The following is a 20,945-nucleotide window of genomic DNA, read 5'->3' on the forward strand; positions in this document are numbered from 1 at the left end:
TTGTGAGACTTTTCTAAAATTTATTCTAATGTGATTCTAATTGTTGAAAATATTCTTAGTTCTTCTGTTGAGGAAGACAGTTTATAGGCTACAAGGCAAAAAGTAATCAAATTATTTTTTTTTCCATCACATCTGACACTGATGGTAATTATCCCTCAAAATCCTGCTTAGCCTTAAAAAGAATTGTTAACAATAACATAAATCCAAAGAATGAATAACTGGCCCTGAAAGCAATAAATGAATTTATTCCCCATTCATCCATAAATATTTACTTCAATGCACTACTAAAGATGCTTTTACAATATCAATCACACTGGCTTAAGCAAAATATTTTAACTGATTGTTTTAATAGGAATGTGTATAAATTCCTGCCTATATGTAATTAAATAGAAGCTACTCAAATCAGTTTATAGACACAGGTCAAACTTGAAAGGATCCACAAAGATGCCTGCTGAGGAGCCCACAAGAAAATAGTGGCAAACGTACTACTGTTTATAAATGGAAGGGAAGTTTCAAACGTTGGTAAGGTAGACATTATTTGAATTTATTATCCTTTAGTGTAAGTTTCCCCTGTGGCTCAGCAGTAAAGAATCCACCTGCAATGCAGGAGCCGCAGGAGATGCTGGTTCAATTCCTGGGTTGAGAAAATCCCCTGGAGGAGGGCATGGCAACCTGCTCCAGTATTCGTGCCTGGAGAATCCCATGGACAGAGGAGCCGTTCGGGCTACAGTCCAAGGGTCGCAAAGAGTCAGATACGACTGAATCGACTGAGCTCACATCTTTTAGTGTTATGTTTAAGATTCTCTGTTTAGTTTCCTGGGGCTGCCATTAAAAAAAAAAAAAGATCACAAACTGGCTGGAAACAGCAAAAATTCATTGTTTCACAGTTTTGGAGATTAGAAGTCCAAAACAAAGGTGTTGGCAGGGCCATGCTCTTGCTGAAGGCTCCAATGAAGGATACTTCCCTGCTTCTTCCTTAACTTCTGGTGGTTTCCAGTGATCCTGACATCCCTTGGCTTGTAGATACATCACTGCTCTGTCTCCACTGTCACAGGGCATTCCTCCTGCCTGTCTGCATCCAACTTGCCTCCTTCTTCTTACAAGGACACCCAGTCATGTTCACTTAAAGGCCACCCTACTCCAGTATGACCTCATCTTAACTTGATCACATCTGCAAAGACATGTTTCCAAATAAGGTCACAGTCACAGATACCACACTTTTGCAGGAATGCAATTCAAATCATAATACCTTCTGTGTCAATTTAGCTAAGCTATGCTTCCCGGTTACTCAATCCAACACATAGATGATGCTGTGAGGATGATTGTTGGTATGATTAAAGTTGATCAGAATCAGTTTGCTTTATGTAGGGAAGAGTATCCTAGATAATCTAAGTGGTCATGATTCAACCAGTTGCGAGACCTTAAGAGCAGAACTGATGTTTCCCCGAGGAAGACATTCCACCTGTGGCCCACAGTGTCAGCTCCTGCCCCAGAGTTTCCAGTCAGTCCTCTTGGATGACCAGTCCTGCAGACTTGCCTAGCCAGTCCTTGCAGTCAGGTAAGCCAATTCACTGTAATCAATTTCTTAACATATGCACATATGTATATAGTACTAGCTCTTTATCTGGTAGAATTCCAACTGATACAACACCTATAGGAGTATGCTGCTGCTGCTGCTGCTGCTGAGTCGCTTCAGTCGTGTCCGACTCTGTGCAACCCCATAGACGGCAGCCCCAGTCCCTGGGGCTGGGGCTCCCCCGTCCCTGGGATTCTCCAGGCAAGAACACTGGAGTGGGTCGCCATTTCCTTCTCCAGTGCATGAAAGGGAAAAGTGAAAGTGAAGTCGCTCAGTCGTGTCTGACTCTTCACGACCCCATGGACTGAAGCCTACCGGGCTCTTCCGTCCATGGGATTTTCCAGGCAAGAATACTGGAGTGGGGTGCCATTATAAACTTCCTCAAATCAATATTTCCTCATTCAGAAATCATTTACTGAGCTCCCAGAATGGTACAGGGGTTAAGTGTGTGGACGCCGGTGTTAGGTTGCCTGGGCTCAAAGCCCTTCTCCACTGCTTACTGGTTCTGTCACTCTTGGCAAAGGAACAGAACTTCCCCATGCCTCAGTTTCCTTATTTGTATGAAAGTATGTAATAACAGTGTCACTCGATAGAGGAACTATTAATAACATTGTGAATACTTACAGCAGTTAGTACCAGCTAATGTTTGTTACCAGTGGCATCCTGGCCCTGACTTGTATGTACCAGCTCAGGAAAGCCAGTTGTGAACTAAAACTGTCCACGTTCAGTTTCAAGAGATTTGGTAACTTGAACTAGGCTGTGAAGGGAATATTTACACCAGGATAATCAGCTAAATTGACAAACACTGCAATTCAGGGCTTTTTTTTTTTTTTTTTTTCAGAGCTGGATTACTAGCATAATACTTATACTAATGTCTGATAGCCCTTGGTAAATAGTAGTGATTATCATAGGTAAAGTGTAATATGAAAAAAAAAGTGGATACTGCTGGTCCTTTATAGTTCTTTTGTACAAAACAAACAAACAAAAAACACCTCTCCTTCAACACACTTCACTGACACTTGCCAGGAAATCATCATATTAAATTAAAATATTAAATTAAATCAGCAGTATGAATGGTGACAGCTAGAGATACATACTGCATAACTCAGACAGCTAACTACATATGGTAGTCCCGCAAGAAACAACACTCAGTGACCATTTCATTTCTCCATTACTGTTTTGAAGGCAATTTAAAAAGAGTGGTTCCCCTCGTTCCATTTTAACCTCAAATACATTATAATCCTTATAAAGAAATGGCTGGAAAATAAAGATATTTCTCAAGTATTAATAAAAGGAAATGTTTTCTATTCCAGGACATTTTGAAACAACTTTTCAGTGCAGAAAAGGACCTCAGCAAGAGCATCAGAAAGATAAATAACCAGTTACTGGGAAGAGCAAAGGTGAAGGGACGGGATAGGCCATATATTTACAGAATATTTTTTTTCATATTTATTTATTTGGCTGCCCTGAGCCTTAGTTGCGGTAACACGATTTTTTTTTTTTCTAGCTGACCCATGCAAACTCTTAGTTAGGACATGTGGGATCTAGCTCACCCACCAGGGACGGAACCTAGGCCTCCTGCACTGGGAGCGTGGAGTCTTAGCCCCTGGACCACCAGGGAAGTCCCCTACACAACGCCTTGACTAAAGCTCGGTAATACACAAGCAACAAACCACTACAACAATAACAAGAACTTCCACATGAAAGGGCCCTTAGAAAGGAGTGAGAGCTGAATCTCTCTTGCTAGCGCCCAAGTTTGCATGAAGATGCCGGAAGTTCAGCCCTCAACCTGAACTGCTCCATCCACAAAGCCAGCAAGTCTTCACAGGCCCAGGGCAGCCGTCCTTGCAACGCACCGTGAAGACAGCCTCCCTACCACATTCCCGGTGCCTCCGCAGGGTCTGCTGCTTCCCAAGTCTTGAAGACACAAAACAAAACCCCAAGGGCTGCATTAACAAGGGCCCCAAACACAGGCAAGCAAAGCCAGCAGTTGTGGCAAAGCGTCCTGGATTCCCATGAGAAACTCTCTGGATCTGGTTCATTGAAGTCACAGGAGACTGCGAACAGGCAGCCACAAAGGGTTTAAAAATACTGTGGCTGAAAAAAACAAAAAACAAAAACAAAATAAAATAAATAAAAATACTGTGACTGCTGGAGATTTCCCTGGCCATATTTAGTTCACCCGCCTCACAGGGGTAGGAAAGGGCTGGGAAGGGACAAAGGGAGATGGTGGGAGAGAAAGGCTGCTGCTCTCGTTAGGAATTAGGATGCAACACTGCAGCCACCTTCCTGTCCCCACCCCAAGGCTCCCTGGAGCGCCTGCTTCTCTCCAAGGAAGCTGCAGTACTCCTCCGCCATCCCTGGACATCTGCTGGGCTTGTCTATTTTCTGCTACAGGCAGAGAACAGGAAGGAAGAGTTTGTTTCCTGTAAATAGAGGGAGAGAAAATTACAGCTATTATTGTTTTGACAACGGAAGCCCTCCCCGAAGTTTGCCCCACAGTTCATTCCTGACAGGCATCAGGTCTGAGTTGCGGCTCTCTCGGCAGAAAACTCCTCCCAAGGGGTCCCCAGGGAAAGCTGAAAGCCTTGATGGCTTTGCATTAGGTGTCTAATGGCATAACGATGTGATTCTGGGCAATCCTGATATCGGGCTGTGGAAATGGAATGCAACTTTGATGAATGTTTTGATGCAAAACCTCTGCTGCCCTCGGTGAGCGTGTTAGAGCCTGACATACAGACACCAGGGTTGCAAAGGCCTTGATAACACAAATTATTTATCTGTTAACTACTTCCCCTTGCTCCCTGTTCTCCCAAACTTCTTTTGAAGATTCTTGGCTTTTTAAACTATAGACACATGCATATTCAGTGCAAGGGCTTCCCTGGTGGCTGAAATGGTAAAAAAAAAAAAAAAAGGAAAGAAAATCCATCTGCAATGCCAGAGACCTGGGTTCCATCCCTGGGTCTGGAAGATCCCCTGGAGCAGGGCATGGCAACCCACTCCAGTATTCTTGCCTGGAGAATCCCCATGGACAGAGGAGTCTGGCGGTCCACAGTCGCACAGGGTCACAAAGAGTCGGACATGACTGAGTGACTAAGCATGACACAGCACATATTCACTGAAAAGGTATAAATTATCCACAACACACTGGGTATCCTGCCTTCTACTTTGAAAATGTGACGTGTCTGCATGTTGTTGGGGATATATTTGACCGTGATCCTCAGACATACATTTGTTATTTTTAGATGTTTTAAAGTCACCTTTTACATGACTGGTATTTGAAAAAGAAAAGAGGAAGGAATTAGCCAGAACTTAGATTGGGAGCCAGGGAAGATCTATGACTATGTGCATTTTCTAATAAGAATGAGATTTGTTACTCCAAGAGAGTGATTTTCTCCTACTGGTAAGAGAAATAAACTTAATTTTGATCGTGGAAGCAGGATTCATATTTTTGTCAAATACTGGAAGAAAATGTTGTTTCGATTTTTTTTTTTTTGGCTGAATTTTTAAAAAAAATTTTTGCTGATTTTTTTTTTTTTTTGCAACAGTAACAGAACACCTTAAACAGAGTTGTTATGGGATCACGTTTACTCTCGGCAAGCAGATGGCGCAGTGGTAAAGAATCCACCTGCCAACACAGGAGATTTGGGAGAATAAGTTCAATCCCTGGGTTGGGAAGATCCCCTGGAGGAGGAAATGGCAACCCACTGCAGTATTTTTGCCTGTAAAATTCCATGGACACAGAAGCCTGGACCATGGATCTCGAAGAGTCAGACACGGCTGAGCACAGCAGCAGATTGTGGCAGCGCGCCCTTCGTGTGTCCTCCTTTACTAGCTGCTCCTTCTATCGTTCTCTGCTAGTCCCTTGCCCTCAGCTCCACCAGGAAAGATAGCATGTCCCAAGGCTCAATCTCGGTTCCTCTTCACTGTTCTTCCTAGGATTTTGGCTTTGATAATATCGATATGCTGATGGCTTTCCAATCTGTGACTCTAGGCATCACCTGTCACTGGGACTTCAGATTCTTAGAAGTCACAGCCTCCCTGATGAATCTACGTGGCCATCTCACATCTCAAATTTGACATGCCTGAAACAGAGCTCGTGTTTTCCCCATCTCCAGACTTGCTTGTTGCTTTGTATCCTTTTTCTCAAAAATTGCTACCACCAATCACCTAGCTGCACGATCAAGACATCACTCCTGAGTCTTCTTTTCCCTTTATTGCCAATATCCAATCTGCCAGAAATTTCTCTTCTTTTGATTTCCAACTGCCATCCTCTGTCTTCCTCCAATACCACGGCGGCTCTCCCAGTCCAAGTCACCTGACCTACTGCAGTAGCCTCCATCTGACAGCTGTATTAAACACTTATACACCTAAAATCCTTCACATACAGTAGTCAGGGCCTTCCCAGGTGGCACTGGTGGTTAAGAACCTGCCTGCCAATGCAGGAGACTTAATACATGCACGTTCAATCCCTGGGTCAAGAAGATCCCTTGGAGGAGGGCATGGCAACCCACTCCAGTCTTCTTGCCTGGAGAATCCTCATGGACAGAGGAGCCTGGCAGGCTACAGTCCATAGGGTCACAAAGAAGTGACTTAACACACACGCACAGTACCCAGAGCGGTCTTTTGAATATGTAAATGAGAGAAAATAATTTATTTGCTTAAAGCACTTTAGTACCTTCTCATTATACTTCAAATAAAATTCAAATACCTTATGCTGACCTGCAAAATCCTGCCACCGGTGATCTCTTCTGTAGACCTAACCCCCTTCACTTCTGCACTCTACCATCTCTCTCTTCTCCAAAGCCTTCCTTTCTCCACTTGAATCTCCACTGGAAATGTCCTTCCCTTAGAATTTCATGCCATTGGCTCCTTCTTGACACTCAGATCTCAGTTTAGATGTCATCTTCTCAGAGAGGTCTAATGCTTAACTATTTCTATCACTGAGCTTATCACTGCCTGGTGGTTCCTTGTTCATTTGTCTGTGTATTATTTCTTCCTCCAACAATATCATAAGCTCTTGTGAGCAGAGGCCTTGTCTTCATACCCAGTGATGTAGTCTATGTACCTAGAAGATTTCCTGGCATGCCCTGATGCTACATAACTGTTGAGTGAATGAGAGAATCAATAAACATACTCTCAGGGGGTGATCTGTGACCTCAGCAAAGACTTCCCTAAAAAAGTGTTGCTTGAGCAGAATCCTGAATGATGAGTGGCAATTAACGGAAAGAATTCATGCAGAAGAAGAGGTGAGAAAAGTCTTCTAAGCAGAAAGAACAATTGGTGTAGAAATCTGGAGTTGGGAAAGCACCCCACCTTTATTACAGCGTAAGGACGGACCCTGTTCAGAGTGTGTGGACAGAGGAGAGCAGTGTCAACTGTGACTGGGAGAGGCATGCAGAGCTTCTAGACAAGATAAGGATTCCCAACTCTACTATCAAGGCTTTGAAAACCGTTGTGTGTTTAAGCAGGCAGATGCCATCTTAAGATTGCTTTCTAAAAATATCCCTTTGTCTGCAGTGTAAAGAAGATGCTGGGGCATGGGCAGCGTGGCTGTTGCTCTTCCTGCCATTAGGGTGCTGCTGCAGTAATCTAGAGGAAAGATCATGGGAGCTTGGTGAAACCAGTGCTGGAGGAGAATGAGAAACTGGGACAGACTCCAGAGACAACTGGGGCTTCCCTAGTGGCTCAGCGGTAAAGAATGTGTCTGCAATGCAGGAGATGTGGGTTGGATCCCTGGGTCGGGAAAATCCCTGGAGAAGGACATGACAACCCACTTCAGTATTCTTACTTGGGAAATCCCATGGACAGAGGAGCCCGGCAGGCCACAGTCTGTGGGGTCACCAAAGACTCAGAATGACCTATCAACTAAACGACCACCACCAGAGCCAATTAGGAGGGGAAAGAATTAGTGGTGTTCAATTCCATAAAGGTAGAGTGATGGAGGGTGGGGAAAGATGGTGGCCTTAGGCCTGAAGCTCAAGTTTTTGACTTGTATGCATACTTCAGTGGAGGGTGGCACCATTTATGGAGAAAAAGAACATGAAATAGAATTAGAATGACAAAACATATCAAAGTCTTGATTTTCTATATATTGAATCTGAATGCCTTTAATACATCTAAGTAGAGATGTGGACATAGACAGCTGGAGTCACGTGTAGGGAGCTCAAAGAAAAAGTATGGTGGGCAGGAGATATAAACTGGGGAACACTGGTTATAATCGATGCACACGGATGTTAAGGACCACCTTAAATTATTTAAACTTGCTATGGCAGCTAACACACAAATATAAGCTACTGTGACCATTGTAAGTGGTGAGTAGGTATGAAGGCAATTTGTACATGTTATTTTAAAGAAGCAAAATGAATGTTCACTTGGAAAGTTTTTTATTTAAGCTTAGTAGAAAAAAAAATGAATTAACAGGAAAATCATATTTAAATTTGCCATGAACATTCACAAGTTTTTTCTGCCAGAATTTCAAATTGGTTAAAAATTACCTCATTAAAAACCCTTCAGATGACTACTTCCTTTATGGGCCAGTTTATTGGGATTCCAAAGCTAGGTTAGTAATGGAGCAAATATATCCTAAAGAAACATTTTTATTGTAATTACATCACAATTGTTTTCTGGGTTGAATAAAGATAAAGAAAGAAGCATATGTTCCTTATAGTACAGAGTAGCAGTTGCCCACCTTGCAAATCTGACTCATCTCTCATCATACTCCAAACAAGACAGCCTGACATGAATTGATTGGGGTAGAGAGGCTGAGTTTATTGTGTTTAAGTTTGAATTGTTTTAAGTGAGACATAACACGAGTATGAACGTGTGTCAGAGGAGGCGCGCATGGAGGGTATGTGTGTGAGGGTATCCATTCCGTAGTAATGAACTATAGAAGTTTCCTAGGGTTGCCATAACAAAACTCCACAAACTGGATGCTAGAAGTCTGAAATTAAGGTGTTGGCAGGGCCATGATCCCTCCAACTCTTCTAGGGCAGGAGCCTTCCTCGCCTCTTGTGGCCCCAGGCAGTCCTTGGCTTGTGCAGTCCTAAGTCTCTGCCTTTGGGTCTGTATGTCTCTGTGTCTTCATGACATTTTCCCCCTTGGATCTCTGTTTTCTCTTATTAGGACACTAGTCATATTGGATTGGAGCCCACTAACTTGAATATGACCTCATCTTAACTCATTACATCTGCAAAGATCCTATTTTCAAAGAAGTTCCCATTCACACATATTGGGAGTTAATTCTTCAACATGTCTTTTTTTTAGGGAGATGGGGAAGGAACACAATTCAACCCAGAGCTTGAACTATGGGAGCTAATGGAAATGCACATGTGAATGTGCAAGTGAGGGCTCAGTGTATGTTTGTGTGAGTGTGTGTTTGTGTGAGTGTGTATTCACGTTGTAAAGAACTACAACCAAGTAAACAGTTTCTTGATCTCTATTCTGATTCCTGGTTTTTGCTTTCAGTGGTTACTTGGAGAGCTTTTATGCTGTCCCATGACTCCATTCACAATGAGTAATGGATTGTTTCCGGGCTCTCACTCCCATTTTTAATGAATACCAAACTAATTAACTGACAGTAACATGGAGTTGCTCCTGGCGGCATGAATCTCTCGCTGAGGTCATAACGGCTGTTGGAAATGTAATTTATTACTTTGTAAGGCACATTCTGGGACTCTCAGTGTGAAGACCATTTTTGCAAGTGCCAAGGCTGTGTTAGGCAGACCTTTAAGGTAATATGTTCCATAGCTCCTGGGACTTTGCATAATAATGCATCAAAGGCACAATGGTTCCACTGGAATGCTGTAAAGATTTCCAACCACAGTACCATTTGCTGGGAGGGACAGATGAGTACTTTTTGAACCAGGACTCCCGCTTATATCCTGAAACCAGAGAAAGCAGAACACCCTCAGTTATCAGGACACATCGTATTGTTAGTGTTATTTGTATTATTAGTCTTCGAATTATTCTGGGAGTGAGAAAATTGCATCTCAGGAAGAAACAGCGCCCTATAAGCCATATCAAGGATGTGTGATTAGGAGAACCGCAGGCATCCGGGCCCTGGTGAGTCCTGCAGTGAGGTCTCTTGGGCACCCGGCTTCAGGACCCAGCTCTGGACTCCCCGTGAACTCTACCAAATTAGCTTTACACGAGGAAGCCGTCTTGCTTCTCTAGAGGATCAAAGTAGCTGGACCCGGTCCCAGTGTTCTGTAGATAAGGAGGTCACAGGATACGTTCGCGCCCTGTTCTGCTCCTAGCACACCACGCTGCGGATGCCTCTGTATTTTCCAGTTAATATCCATAGAGGGAACTCGGGTCCACGTGCTTCCTTCTCTTATCTGCACTAATCTGGTGACCTGAGATCATTTATGTACCCTCCACTCTTGTTACAACGCCTCTGGAACCATGTAACATTTTTTTCTCATGTCTGGGGCTACTGTTCCCAACCAAGTCCTTTTATCCTTTGTACTAGTAACAGCATCTCCTTGTAACACTTAACATGCTTGTCTCGCCAGGGCAGCCTGACAAGGGAAAATATGTAAATATGATTTTCAAAATGACGTCTGAATAGTGGAAAATCACAAGACTATCCAGCCAAAGTAGTAAGAACAAAGACAGTGAAAAGATGTATTAACAAAAAGAACAAAGAATGGAAGAGAATAACATGAGTTAGAATGAATTTTAGCTGTTCAGTGGAGGGTGATATTGGTCAGTATTCCATGCTTGGATTTGTTCTCCTTTTTCTGACACTCAGTCCTCATAGACAAAGACCACACTGTACATCCATCCTCATATACAAATATGTGGTAAATGTGACCATGAAGTTTTGAGACTGACTTTTTGAAAAATGTCAGAACTTAAATATTCAAATTATTATTTTCCTTAATCCTGGAAACTTGTGGTCATTCCAGTGCAACTGTATTTATCTAAAAGCCTGTGAAACTGTTCTTTTAGAATCATTTTTGAATTCAGTTTGTGAAAACTAAAAACAGAAAGCATACTCATTACTTTGTGTTCATATCTGACATACATCCTCAAACTGTTTAATTATCTGGAATACTTATCATATTCAAGAGATAGTCCTAAACATCTTGTCTTTAAGTCAGCCCCTTTGAATGAACCTTTGCTATTGTGTTTTTAATTTATTAGGTATTTAATAGTAAAGGTAATATACATTCATTATAATAAGTCAAATATATGCATAAGGAAAAAATAATAATCTCCATCCTCTTCTCTTCCACAAATATCACCCTCACAAATGAATAAAATATGGCACATCTATACTAAAGAAAATAAACAGCTATATGTATTAACATGAGGGGATTCCAAAGGCATACCTTAAATAAAAAAGAAAGAAGGATAGAGTATACAGTATGACTTTATTTTTATTTTAAATTCTGTCTATAAATGAATGGATCTGTAGCATGAAAGCACATATTTTATTTAAGTATTGCCCTATAAGTGGATAGTCAGGATATTTGCAGTTTGTTTCCACTACAAGCAATGTTCCAGGAGACTTCCTTAATCATAGACACCTTTATAGCTTCAGAAGAGATCCCCACAGTTGGAATTTTGGGGTCAAAGTACATATGTTACATTTTTTTTTGTTACTCCTAAGAAGAAAAAAATTCTTAGAACTGGTAAAGCATAATTGACATTCAATTTGTGTTTCTCTATTCTCATGATAAGGAAAAAACTATCTAGATTATTGTTCAACATTCAGGGAGCACGTGTTCATATGACACAACATCGCAGTCATGGGCAACTGTGCTTGTTAAGGCAGTCACTTACTTTATTTCTCACTCTTGAGTGTCTAAAGCCAAGCTTCAAAAGGAAAATGACAGTGATATGAGCATAAAGGAAAAAATATATCCAACTACACTATTAGATAAGACCTAACAAAAACTACCCAGAAGATGTCAATTTGATTATTCTGTTTTATGACCCCAAAGTATACAATAATCCAAGCCTAAACATATTATTAAATCGTTGTAAACTCTGTCTGAAAAAAGCTAGCATTTCACCTGTTTGTGACTTTCTCTAATTACTCAATAAACACCCACGATAGCGATGTCTGTGTTTCATCGTTGGGTCATTCTTCCAGCCCTATCACCTCCCTAATGTCATCACAGTGACCTGTCGGTACGTAAGATGCATACTGATGAAAATACTACATGCCAGTTTGCAAAGAGTAACTGGTATAAAGACCATCAAATAATGTGTTCACCAGTAGCCATGAAATCTTGTCTTCCATCTGTAATTATAATTTAGTGCTTTCAGTGGTTCAGGAAAGAGGGAATACTCTTCATACTTTATGAAATAATGAGAAGCAAGGTTATTGAGAACTGGAGAAGAGTTCTAGTATGTCCCATAAAGTATAAATTATATTTCATATGATAAATATTTATTGAGTGCCTCCTCTCTGCCAGGAATAGTCCAAGGTATAAGGAACATAGAAATGGAGTAACTAGTCACTGCCTCCAGTAAAGGCAAGAGACCAACCAGTAGCCACATTTCCAGCACAGTTTGGGAGGAGAGGTGATGGAGATGTGTACAGCTTGCACTGGAAACCCAGAGACCGGTCCGTACAGATCCGAAAAGAGCCTAAAACATTCACTGCCTTTGGCAAAGAAGTCCACAGAGCTGAAGATTTAGTTTGCTAAATAGTACAGAAAGCTCAAAGATAAAGTCAAGTAACAAAAAAATGATATAGTAGTAAGTAGGAAATCTGCAAGGTTACAATTAAACTCTTCATTCTGAAAAACCTAAATACACACTCACATATATTTATGATGGAGCCCTACCAGGACACTCATGCTGGGGACAGGAACAAACAAACTTACTAAATTGTGAAATAAATTTATCAGATAAAATTCTTCTTTAGCTACATCCACATAATAATAAACCACTGTACCATGAGGTTTGACTGTATTTCTACAATCTTAATAAACAAAAGTCATTGAAAACAAAAATCGTTTTATTTAGTTTTTACTGAAAGAGATAGACTTCCATGTGACACAGCAATTACAGCTTAATTAGGCTTCATAGACGAGCTACAAAACTTTTTTTTTTAAACGCTAAAGAATCTACAAAAGTATCCCAAGAAAATTTTAAAAAATTGATACATCTTTAAGAATATCCGCATAATCCACTTTTAAATGGAAACAGTAAATGATGTGGGTGTAACAAAGCACTCATAAAATATTTCCATCAGTGTTTACTTTTAATCCAAAAACAATGATCCAGGACTTCCCTGGTGGTACAGTGGATAAGAATCCGCCTGCCAGAGCAAGGGACACGAGTTCGATTCCTGGTCCGGGAAGACTCCACATACTGCAGAGCAACCAAAGCCCGTGCACCACAGCTGCTGGAGCCAGTGCGCCCGGAGCCTGTGCTCCCCAATAAGAGAAGTCGCTGCAGTGAGAGGCCGCGCACCACGACAGAGAGCAGCCCCTCCTTGCCACAGCCAGAGCAAGCCTGTGCAGCAACGAAGACCCAGAGCAGCCATAGATGAATATAGATTAAAAAATAAAATAAAAACAAGAACCCATACAACCACAAATTTAACCCTGAGCTTTGCTTTTGGAAAAAAAAAAAAAATCCAGTTTTCTCTGTTCCCCTCAGCTCCCCACAGCAGAGGGCTATTTTTCTCATTTGTTTGCATAACATGAAATGTTCTTAAGTAGTTTGCTTAAGGGAAATATTGCATATCTTCACTTCGTGTTTCCTGCAAAGGACTAAAAATTAAGGTCTTAATTATTTTTTAAAGCCATTTTGCAAGGACTCCAGGATATCATAACCTAACACTCATCTATATATCAGCACATTATCCCTGCTTTTCTTCTTCCCTCCCTTCTTCTCTCCCTCCATCCTCTCTCGCTTCCTTCAACAGTATTGAGCAATAACAATTACATGTTTATCAGAGTGCTATCTATACAGATTCCAAAAGCAGACTTAACAATTATATCATAGCTGTTCTATTAAAGGATTTCACAGAGCAATGCGGAGATTGCAAATGTACACGATTATACATAGAAAACTGAACACTTCTGATTCAGTATCATTTCATAATTTCATTAGTAGGATGAATGACTGAATACAAGCCTAGTTATCAATACCCTGAGGCCAAAACTTTTCTCCTCTGCCTTGAGGGACAATGTTCCAAATTCCGAGTGATCATGTAAAACTAGAAACGTGGTCAGTTGGAAACCAATTAAAATCAATTAAAAAAAAAAAAGCTGCAGACTAATTTAGAACTAGGAAAATACACAAATAAAATTATTGAGAATGACTTTTTATGTGAAAGAATAATAGAAAAGTATTCTCCAATCCTGGACTCAGAGTGAATACCACATGACTACTGCAGCATTTCAGAACAATCATTTTTTCAGAGCAAGCGTAACAGGCTGTAGGAGCTGGAGGTTAATTCCTGCCCAACACACACATGTAGAGCTGTGCTGGTGCTTGGTCACTAAGTCATGTTCTGACGCTTTGTGACTCTGTGAACTGTAGGCCACCAGGCTCCTCTGTCCATGGGATTCTCCAGGTCAGAATACTGGAGTGGGTGACATTTCCTCCCTCAGAGGATCTTCCGGACCCAGGCATGGAACCCAAGTCTGCTGCATCTCTGGCACTGGCAAGTGGATTCTCTACCTCTGAGCCACCAGAGAAGAGCCGTACCAACCTATGTTATTCAGTTGGGATACATCTATTGAAAAAAACATTGATGTTAAGAGAAAATTCACAGACAAGCCTTATTTATGATATTATCAGGTCTCTGAAAGTCTGTCAAGTGGCCCCTGAGGATATTCACAGCATGAGCCCAAACCTCCGTTCCCCACTCCCACTGAGGATGGCACAAGGAACACGCCGTTGAGGAGAGCACGTGGGCGAAGGAAGCAAACAAGAAAGGAAAGCTGCCTCTCTGCCTTGGGATCAGATTAGAGCCTCAGTTTTCTGAAATGGCTACAGTGTGGACCTTCCTAGAAATGGGGGCGGGGGTGCAGGTGGGGAGCAAGACTCCAAACACCAATTTTAGAGAGCTAATTAATAAGCTGGCAGTGTCCCAGCAACCTAAAACATAGCTAGAGTTCTCTTTTGACTGGAATATGTCTGTATATATGAATTATTTACATGTAACACAGAGGCTTATAAGGAATAGGAAGGAGAACTTTTTATTTATTCACTTGTTTTATAGCCTACATCACATCAGAAAGGATTGTAAATGACTTACAAGGATTCCGGGAAGATGGCAGTGGTGAAAGCATGGTATTTAAATATCCTTGAATTCCCCTCATAAAGAACAGACAGAGCAACTATGATACCAGAACCCAACAACCCACAGGCAACATGTGCAGCAAACTAAGTGACAAAGTATCCTCCACAAACCTCAAACTATGAGCACCCACAGCTACAAGATCTGTGTGTGGTCATCCTTAGCGCAGAAGGATGCAGAGGGAAGCCGGCAGGCATCTGGCAGCCCTGAGACGAGGAGAGGCCTGCTGAGCTCTCCCTAGGGGCCCACAGCCGTATGAGCGAGTGGTTAGGCTGGAGGGTCTCATCAAAGCTCCCTCCCAAGACAGAGCCCTGCAATGAGAAGAAACTACTGCTGAGGTAGAATTCATCATGGGCAGGAGCAACAGGAGCAGAAGAAAGAAAAGGTCCTGATAAGCGCTATGATAACAACAGAAGAAGGGGACTTCCGTGGTGGTACAGTGGATGGGAATCCACCCGCCAATGTAGGGGACACAGGTTCGATTCCTGGTCTGGGAAGATTCCACAACTACGGAAGCCCGCATGCCCTAGAGCCCACACACTGCTAATGACTAAGCCCACACACTGCAACTACGGAAACCCGTGCACTGAGCGCCTGCGCTCCACAGCAAGAGAAGCCACCGCAATGGGAAGCCTGTGCACTGCCACGAAGAACAGCCCCTACTGCAACGAGAGAAAGCCCTCACGCAGCAATGAAGACCCAGTGCAACGAAAAATAAATACATTTAAAAAAAACAAAAAGGGAAGCAAACAACACAAGAAGTGTGAGTCATCACACTAGAAAAGCTATCCACTATCTTACTACCATCACCAGTAAGAAGGGGACTTCTGTGCTGGTACAGGGGATGGGAGTCCACCTGCCAATGCAGGGGACACAGGTTCGATTCCTGGTCTGGGACGATTCCACAACCACTGAAGCCCGCATGCCCTAAAGCCCACCACTGAGAAGTCCCCAAGAGAAACTGTACAGAGGACCAGGCCCAGGAAAATCATGTCCTTTAATACTGCAGAGTCTTGATTCTAAGGCTTGTCTAAGTCTTGACATCTCTTGCTTGAGGCCAAAAGGACAGATTGTGTGGAGAATTCTGTGTAAGTGGAAGCAGGATTAGAACCTACACCAAAGAATGCCAAGAAGTCTTTTGATTCTTAGACATCCTCCGCCTACCATTCTTGTGGTGAGTGCAGCGGGGAGAAACTGAGAAGGACAGCTCAGAGACAAGAGAGCAACATCTGCAAGAGGGAGAGGGCTCAGAATAGCTCTTGCAACAGGCTTAATGCATGTCCTCCTGCTGTAATCCCATCCCAGGCAGGGGGGTGGTCAGGGGACCCATCGTGGGCAGGGGTTGGGGAGAGGGGGGCTTCCAGCCACACCCACCATGGTCAAAGCTGATCATGATGTGATCTAAACGCTGCTTATGGTGGCAGATATGGGAGCAGAAAGGAAGAGACTTGATAAGAGATCACAATGACTGAAAGAGTAGAGCCATCCAAAGTCACAGTTTTGAGCCAAAATAATGGGAATAATGTACTGAGAGAACTACAGGGAGCAGAAAGAGATGCTTGCTCTGAGTAGATAATTATTCCTCCCTCTTTTTTACACATCCCAGTCTAGCAAAGCTCACAAAACTTAAATGAAATTTCAAATTCCTGGTGCATCATCTTGGAGGCTTCAACAAAAGCAAGTAATTCAATACGCAAGTTTCCCCACAAGTTCATTTTTTATTTTGTTGTTGTTGTTTTTTGGGTTTTTTAATTTGGAGAGATTTTTTTAAAGGGACTGTACATATAAGATGAGGCTTCCCAGGTGGCACTAGTGGTAAAGAACCTGCCTGCCAATATAGGAGACTTAAGAGATGAGGGCTCAATCCATGGGTTGGGAAGATCCCCTGGAGGAGGGCATAGCAACCCACTCCAGTACTCTTGCCTGGAGAATCCCATGGACAGAGGAGCCCGGCGGGCTACGGTCCATGGCGTCCAAAAAGTTGGACATAACTGAGTGACTTTACATGCAGTAGCACATATAAGATAGTCTTACTTCTTATGAGGTAGGACAGAACATGATAACGGTTTCTTAATAAAAGCATGAGTTTCTATTCCTCGAGTACTGATTTTATTCCAAGCATTATGCTCATCACTTTATATACACTACAGCAATAATATTGTTTTCATTTTCCTGATGAGGAAATTTAGGCACTACGAAGTTAAAAATATTAAGAAATTCATCCCAAGGCACACGGATAGTAAATGGCCATTTCAAGCTGCAAACTTAGATCTGACTTCAACACACTTATCAAGGGTTACAAATGATGTTCATATTGCCTCTGACTTCACTTTTCTATTATCTATCAAACTGGCAGGCTTTTCTCTGGTGGCCACTACAAAATTAACCGGCATTCTTTTAACTAGATTGCAACTCACTGGTTATTTAACTGAACTATTAATGAGTCAGTTTAGTCAGCACTCTTAATTCCTTGTTAACTTGTTAAAGCATGAAACTGATTGAATATCTAGCATGTACAGAGCACATCAATCTGCTAGAGAAACTGGAAACAGAGACTTTCCTTCCATGTCCATAGTTTATCATCCATGGAGAGACATACTTTGAGAAATAAGGTATAATTCCAAAATCAGGCTGAACACCACTGCACAGCATACCATTTAGACTCTTATTATAGTAAAAAATTCTATTCAATAGTTTGAATTCAGTTTGGAGAAAGGCTTACCTAGTATGCAAAATGACAATAAATGGGATGATAATCTAATGTAAACCATACCACCAATTCTTGCAAAGAGATTAAGGCACTAACTTTTTTCCTCATCTATATTTAAAATGTTTTTCTTTTTACCCTTTGACCCCCTTCTTCCATTTCTCTCACTCACCACCCTCTACCTTTGGCAACCATCAATCCATTCTCCATGAGTAATAACTTTTTAAAAAAATTAAAAGTTCAGTAAGTCAACAATACTTAAATGTAAAAAAAATTAAACATTGTAAAGGATGTGAGAGTTGAACTATAAAGAAAGCTGAGTGCTGAAGAATTGATGCTTTTGACTCTTGAGAGTCCCTTGGACTGCAAGGAGATCCATCCTAAAGGAGATCAGTCCTGAGTGTTCATTGAAAGGACTGATGCTGAAGCTGAAACTCCAATACTTTGGCCACCAGATGCGAAGAGCTGACTCATTTGAAAAGACCCTGATGCTGGGAAAGATTGAGGGCAGGAGGAGAAGGGGACGACATAGGATGAGGTGGTTGGATGGCATCACCAACTCGATGGACATGAGTTTGGGTAAACTCCCGGGAGTTGGTGATGGACAGGGAGGCCTGGCATTGCTGTGGTCCATGAGGTCACAAAGAGTCAGACATGACTGAGTGACTGAACTGAACTGAATTGAAAGCATGAATAAAAGAACACATGTGAAAAAAAGAAAACTATACTTTTGTATATACACACCGAAGACAAATAATTGCAATGATTTTTCAGAATCAAATCAGATGAAATCACTATTTTTCATTGAATCATTAAAGTCCTTCCTTTCCCAAACAGTTATTTGGGCCTGAACAACCCATGTCATTACTTTTATTATCTCCTTGACTTTAGCAGGGGATGTGTAGAATGAGAAAAGTTATTTCAGAATGAAAGTTTAAAAAGCAAAGTCAGAAGGGGGAAGTCACAGACCTGGGTGACCTCATCCTGCATGGAAACAATAATTCAGTAAGTCCATAAGGGCAGCAGAGTTTGCTGACCGCCTTCTCCACTGAAGCCAGCACAGAGGGGCAAGGAGCGCTGAGCCAGGAACACAGCGGCCGGGCGAACAATTTACAATAACAAGGTCCGTTCCAAACAGGAACACTGCAGGGAAAGGCAACCCTCTTGGTGAGAACTGTCTCTTGCTTGAAATCATTAAAAACCAAGTACAGTTTAGATCTAGGGATGGTATTTCTTGGAATATTCCTCAAAGGGGAGCCACTTGTGCTCCCAGCTATGCCGTGGGCCCTAAAGCTGTCCTTTCCTCATGGAAATTTGCCACTTTTGTCTGGTCACATGCTCTGTGATCTCAGGAAATGAAAGTCACTTCCCTAAATCAATCACCAAAAGGGATTTCAGACCTCAGTGATGCTAAACTCAGAGAAAGGGACAGAAAAAAAAGATAGTGACTTCCTAACAACTGTCAATGTTTTTCTTTCCAGTTTCAACAGTTTTATCTTACAGTCACAGCTCTTCGTTATTGGAGGTGAATATGGTACAAGATTTGAGAACCTGTTTCATGAATGCTCAGGCTGCTGGCATTGTAAAGGGTCAAAGTGATGAAGTGAATAAAGACCTTGCTTGGGAACTCAGTGATTTAGAGGTAAGCTCAACAGCTCACATTTGCTGAGCCTCAACCCAAAGATTTGTATCAGAAGGACTTCCCTGGTAGTCCAGTGGTTAAGATTCTGCTGCCAATGCAGGAGACCTGGGTTCGATCCCTGATCTGGGAAGGTCCCATAAGCTGCAGAGCAACGGAGCCTGTGAACTACTGTGGCTCACACACTCTAGGGCCCACGTGCTGCAACTGCTGAAGCCAAAAATAAATAATCAATACATTTAAAAACAACAATTTGTCTCATCTTAAGTCACCAAGAGACTATCGTGTTATATTTCTCCATTTAATATGGAATCTATTACTATTCAGAAGTATCGTGGACCTCGCATCTCACTCTAATAAATTCCAGTGCAACTCCAAACCAGTCACAGACAGAAATACACTATGTACTGAGATATAACCATTTTTTTTTGAATGTTTGGTAGAATACAGAAGCTATTTTGTTTCACAAGTATAACATGATGATTTTTATGGGGGAGGTGAAGAATAATTTATCCAGTGGGGGAGGAATGTAATTGGCTTGAATATAGAGCACTTGGAATTGGGCCAGGACAACAGCCAAGTTACTGAAAAGAATACTCCATTTTGGACACCAAAAATTAAAATGGCACCCCCTACCCCCGCCCCTGTAGAAGCTTGTATTCTCATACTTATTTTTTCTCTCTCTCAAAGTAGAAAATACGCAATACCTTACTCAAGGACTGTATCAGAAATGTTTGCAGGGGATCCACTGAATGCTAAGACACTGTGCTACGCATTCTCAGTCTTCATGGTTCTGCGCTGTCTGTACAGTCAAGCTCCCCTCATGATCCCACAAATGCCTGTCTTGGCCCCCACTTCAGCCTACAAGTGATCCCCGGTGGTGCAATGCAGTTTCAGGAAAACAGACCTGGAAAGAAAGAGGCCTGAGAAGACTGGAAACAGATTGGGCAGCAAAGCAAGAAATTGTCCCTGGTACCTGGATGATGGCCTAAAGGCTGAGTGGGTGCCAGGGGAGTCTGCCCCTTGACGTGAACACTCCTTGATGCGATGCCCAGAGGCCAGAACAGAGATTTCTAAAATGCAGAACCCAGGGACTTGCCTGGCAGTCCACTGATTAAGATGCCCTGTTTCCAATGCATGGGGTGCAGGTTCGATCCCAGCCAGGGATCTAAGATCCCACATGTGGTGTGGCCAAAATAAATTTTAAAAAATTTTTAAAGATCACTGACCTTAGATCACTATACAAATATAAAAGCAATTTTAATAAATAAATGAACAAAATGTGGAACCTGGAGCAAATCCCCATGTGTCTCTCCACCTCCTCCCTCCAGCCTTACTCTAAGGCTGGTGTTACCAACCTGGGTCTAACTCAAAGCTTAGGCTCTTAGTGTGTGTGTGTGTTAGTCACTCAATCATGTCCGACTCTTTGTGACCCCATGGACTGTAACCCCCAGGCTCTTCTATCCATGGAATTCCCCAGGCAAGAATACTGGAGTGGGTAGCCATTCCCTTCTCCAGGGGATCTTCCCAACCCAGCAATCGAACCCGGGTCTCCTGCATTGCAGGCGGATTCTTTACCATCTGAGCCACCACAGAAGCCCTCAATTAATGGTAAAGTCATGATAAATCTCTCTGAATTTACTTTGTTCTTAAACATTTTATTTATTGCTATTCTTAAAATCAAGAGTTGTAGAAGTCCTTGGCCTGGTCTAATGAAAGGGCAGGCTTTTGGGTGCACATCTAAAAA

Source organism: Bos grunniens, chromosome 9, assembly GCF_055505025.1.
Source record: "Bos grunniens cultivar Pamir isolate PY7600 chromosome 9, Bosgru_T2T1.0, whole genome shotgun sequence".
In the NCBI taxonomy this organism is placed as follows: Eukaryota; Metazoa; Chordata; class Mammalia; order Artiodactyla; family Bovidae; genus Bos; species Bos grunniens.